This window comes from Engraulis encrasicolus, chromosome 1 (assembly GCF_034702125.1).
Source record: "Engraulis encrasicolus isolate BLACKSEA-1 chromosome 1, IST_EnEncr_1.0, whole genome shotgun sequence".
NCBI classification, from domain to species: Eukaryota; Metazoa; Chordata; class Actinopteri; order Clupeiformes; family Engraulidae; genus Engraulis; species Engraulis encrasicolus.
In genome coordinates this window covers 54,112,150-54,116,767 of record NC_085857.1, presented here as the reverse complement: position 1 = coordinate 54,116,767, position 4,618 = coordinate 54,112,150, and the positions used below count along the sequence as shown (strand labels likewise).

Genomic DNA, 4,618 nt, shown 5'->3' with positions numbered 1-4,618 from the left:
ATGGCACGTGCTTCACGTATTTGATGCAGATACTCTCACGGATGTGTTCCATTCTTGTAGTTGTATATCTCCGGATCTGTGAGGCATGGGACGACCCATACCTCCCACGACCAGGCAATAAATTGATTTCACAGGCATTTATGTACATGCCTTTATCACGCTAGGTGTTCTTAGCTTCTTCCCCAAAGTTGTTACAACAATGAACTCACACTTACTGGACAATGTTCATCTATAAACGACTGTGCACCTTGCAGGGAAGCTCAAATCTCAGAATACTTTGTATAATGACAAAAAAAGCTTTCTATTCTATTACTTAGGCCTATTACAACTTAGTCTTGCCTGGTTACCATCCTAATCACGAGTGAGATTGTCTTTCAGATCGAAACGATTGTGGAAGCTGAGGATTTCCCAGGCTAACATGTGACGGGCATGTTGCCACATCTGTGATGTTGCCAAAGTTGCCGAAATTACTTATGCTGACGTTAGGTTAAACTGCCCTACAAAAGGTAAACAGCAGTGCCAACAATGAAACTGAGGGGAAAAAATGCCTTCAAAGACTTGGTAGGTTGGATATTGTAGTTACTGCAAATTTGACATAGCAATATTTGTAAAACAGGGCACATTTTGACCATAATTCTTAGTCACAAGATAAAGGAGGTCTTTATGAAAATCATTTTCAGAATGAACACATTTTCAGAATGAACCTACGGTAATTGGTTACTGCACTTTGCCTTTGTAAGGCAGTATACTTCTTTTCAACATAATATAATAGACACAAATCTACTGCAAAACAACAATTAGGCCACCTTTAAATTACTGCTAAATCCCAGCTAAAATCATATTATAACAGACAATTATTTTGTTGTTTTGAATGTTCTTTCTTTAATTGCTTATTTTACATTTACATTTAATCATATTTCAAGCTTTGTCGGCCGCAGAAGGGGGGGGGATGGGGGGGTCACGAAGGGAGAACCGGCCACTATCGGTCACTCGCTGGCTGGGCTTGCTGGCATCAATTGAAGTACGCCAGCAAGGCGCACACTTCTCCATCTCAGACAGAGCACAACAAATGTGCACTTGTTTCCCCATCAGGCACAAGGCTAGCATCAGCTCCTTTGAGGTAGTCGAGGTCGTCCTCCTCCAGGACATCCTGCGCCACCAGCACCACTGCTTGAAAAGCAACAAAAAAATAGGGCAGTTTTAAACAATGTGTTAAACATTAAAAAATATGTACAGTTCAAAACCCACACTCATGCTTGTTTACCATGAACATGCCAAAGAACTGGTCACATGAGATAATACAGCAGGATTTTCACAAGATTATCCAGCAGATCAACCAAGCATAGTTCAATTGTGGTTTATCCACAGGAGTACAGTAGCTGTCATAGTAATATCCCTTACAAAAATTAACCATGGTTCTACTATTTAACTTTGATACACTATTTGCCATAAACCATGGTTCCCCCAAACCACGTGTTTTAAAACTATGGTCCCCCCCACGTTTCCTTATGCTTGCATCTCTTAAGCCTGGTTTAGACTCGTCCTTTAGTTGGAGGACACGTACTGTCAGCAGGGTAACGGCAGATCAAGTACCCAAACAGCCACCACGCCCTCCCTTTTAGCGCTGAATAGACCCCTTGCCGCGATCAACGTATAGTTCTCCCAGTTTGAATTGTTCGCGATCTGCCACTGCCCCCCCACTGACAGTATGTGTCCCCCAACTGATGGAGGAGTCTTTTTAAAAAAAGATATTATTGTCTTCATAATGACAGTACAGTGCAGATGATGACAGGAAGCAAGTTGGGAGAGAGAGATGGGGAAGGGCTGGCAAAGGACCCAGGCCAGGAATTGAACCCGGGTCGGTCGCATTGCAAACGAGTGCCCTGCCATATGCTCCATGGTAGGGCCTGACGGAGGAGTCAAAACAGACCTTTAGTGTTGGCTGCCCATTTGCAAATACCTTGTACCAAATGCGGTCATTCTAAAAACTAACAATAGTACTCGGAAGAAAGAAAGGGGATATTGGCTAATTGCCCCCTGAAGTGAAGTAGTGACAAAAGAAAGTGATGGCAGTTGTATGATGGGGTTGGTAGTTGTGGTTTTACCTACCCGCTCACGTCTGCTCATCAAATTTTTCCTTTTTTTCTCACGTCATCAGTCTTCCCCGCAAGGCCCAGTTGTTTGACTTTTAAGATTCTCAAAGAATCTATTTCAGGCTTCTGCGAGACAGAAAGAAACTGAGTTAGTCTTTTTTATACATCATAATCACATAAATGAGTTATGAGTAAACTCTCTGGTCCCCAGCTCTACCCAGAATCCTTACTAGCCTGGATGATGGCATTGGTGACCTCGTCACTATTAGGTAATCTACAGCTGAACAGAAAACATACAATGCTGTACACAAGTTTTCATTACTTTATGACTAAACGTGTAATGGTGATCCAAATATACAGTGCACGGCAATAATGACTACACCCCTGTTGAAAAGTAACATTGTGAATATATATATTTTTAAAAACACATAAGTTGTTCCCAAAATGATTATAGAGTAAGTGTAATACAAAAATGTTTTCATCTTATGGCAGAAAAGTAAGGTCAGTAGTATAACTTGAATGACATATTTGTCCATTTTTTTGTGCAATTATGCTATGTTAAACTGTCTGAGAAGGGGCGTGCTGGCCCGAAACGTCTTGAAATTGAAATGGATTTAAAGGGAGGTCATCGTTGTGTGTGTTTCATCCTTGCCTTACAATGAACTTTTACATTATGAGTCCCCACCAGGCCAAAATAGATGTGTGTGAGATTTGAATGAAATCATGTGGAGAGTATGTATCATGATCTGCTTCAGTAGTCACAGTACATGTCGACAAGCATGTTTCTTTTGGTGAAATTCAGCTTCCTCCTGTTGATGGCATCCACACAGCCCCAAACCGTGCAACTCTCACTACCATGCTTGACTTTAAGCATGGGCACTTTTCTTTGTTGAGAAGGATACAGCTGATACTAGGGAGGGGGAGGTGGGGGGCGTGGCCAGGCTTATGATAGGGTCAGGGGGGTGTTTGGAGGCTTGTGATGAGTCCAAGGGGGCGTTTGCTCAAAAAAGGTTGAGAACCACTGATCTAAAGCTAATTTGTTTATCATGGTGTCATTAGATCACAGTACATGGTTCCATATCCTTAGTTTGTTTGACTCTGATGAGACCATGATAAACAAATTTGCATCAGTAGATGGTGTCAAGCATGTGTGGTGGTAAAAAGTGATTTGTAGAAAGAAAAGTGCCTCATGCTGAAAGTCAAGCATGGTAGTAGGACCGAAATGTTTCGGACCTGTACCGATGCCGTCCGCAGTAGGAAGCTGAATTTCACCACTAGAAACATGCTTGTTAACATGTACTGTGACTACTGAACATCATCAGATCATGATACTCTCCATAGGATTTCATTCAAATCTCATATACATCTTGTTTAGCTAGGTCCAGACTCGAAATGTAAAAGTTCAATGTAAGGCAAGGATGAAATGCACAGCGATGACCTCCCTTTTAATCTTTCAAATTTGTGAAGATTCGGGCCAACACGGCCCCTCCATAGACAGTTTAACATAGGGGTGTACTCACCTTTGCACCAGCATAATTTCACAACAATGGACAAATATGTCATTCAAGTTATACTATTGACCTTACTTTTCTGCAGTAAGCTGAAAATATGTTGTATTACACTTACTCTATGGTCATTTTGGAAATAACTTGTGTGTTTATTGAAATATTGTTCAAAATATTACTTTTTCAACAGGAGTGTACTCATCAACATATATGGTCATCTGGTTGCATTACATCTTTCTCTATTAATAGCACTTTGATCACAGAAGTATGGGCTGACATGCTCAGAGTAAACCTGTTTACCTGGCCTGTGGTCCAAGTCGTCACTGCAACTCTTCCTCCAACGCACGATGTGTTCGCCTCACTCATGCCTGATGAAAAAAAAAAATGATAACACAATCACATATTGTTATGCTAAGAAATTTCAATGTGATTCACTAGCCGAAATGGGATAAATGCAGAGAAAGAATTTCCCCTAGGGGACCAAAATTGGCTCCAATCCAAATTGGCTAAAAAATACTGTTACAAACAGTGGACAATTGTTTCTTGAATTTCCCACAGGATGAATAAAGTGCTTAGTAATACAGTGAATAAAGTACCTTATCTGTAAAAGACAGCCTGAACCTTACTGATGTTTTCTCTAGTTTGACGATGAGAACCTCAGGGTTATTTGAGATGGTTAAAATGGAAATTGCACATGTAAAGTCTAGATCATTTTCTTTCCCTTAAAACATGCAGTCAAATATATTACCGACAGGTCCTGAGGAACTCCGGAACAATACAGCCACACTTTCAAGACTATACAAGGTGATAACTTAGTTGTGTGCGACATTCAGACACAAACTGCATGGACAAGTGTCCATGATGTCATTAACTTTTAGATATCACGGAAAATAAGCTTTATGTCAAACAAATCTGTAACCAAATATTAGTCTCCTCCTAGCTAGTTAAAATGTAGCAGGTTACCAAATGTTGTCGTAATTTCAAAATCTAGCCCCTGCAGATATCCGACGTCAATGTCAG

At 40.7% G+C, this 4,618-nt stretch overlaps 1 long non-coding RNA gene across 3 annotated transcripts; it reads right to left on the bottom strand.

The window, feature by feature from the left end:
• Positions 1-822: 822 nt before the first annotated feature.
• LOC134441266 (uncharacterized) lies at positions 823-4,370 on the bottom strand. Of its 3 annotated transcripts, XR_010033147.1 has the most exons (4): positions 4,347-4,370; positions 3,899-3,966; positions 2,110-2,219; positions 830-1,167 (listed from the first exon to the last, which is right to left on the bottom strand). It is a non-coding gene; the product is annotated as an uncharacterized LOC134441266 (long non-coding RNA). The 3 variants fall into 3 exon arrangements; XR_010033135.1 differs by lacking the exon at positions 4,347-4,370 and having other exon boundaries at positions 823-1,170; positions 3,899-4,333; XR_010033132.1 differs by lacking the exon at positions 4,347-4,370 and having other exon boundaries at positions 831-1,167; positions 3,899-4,333.
• Positions 4,371-4,618: the final 248 nt, after the last annotated feature.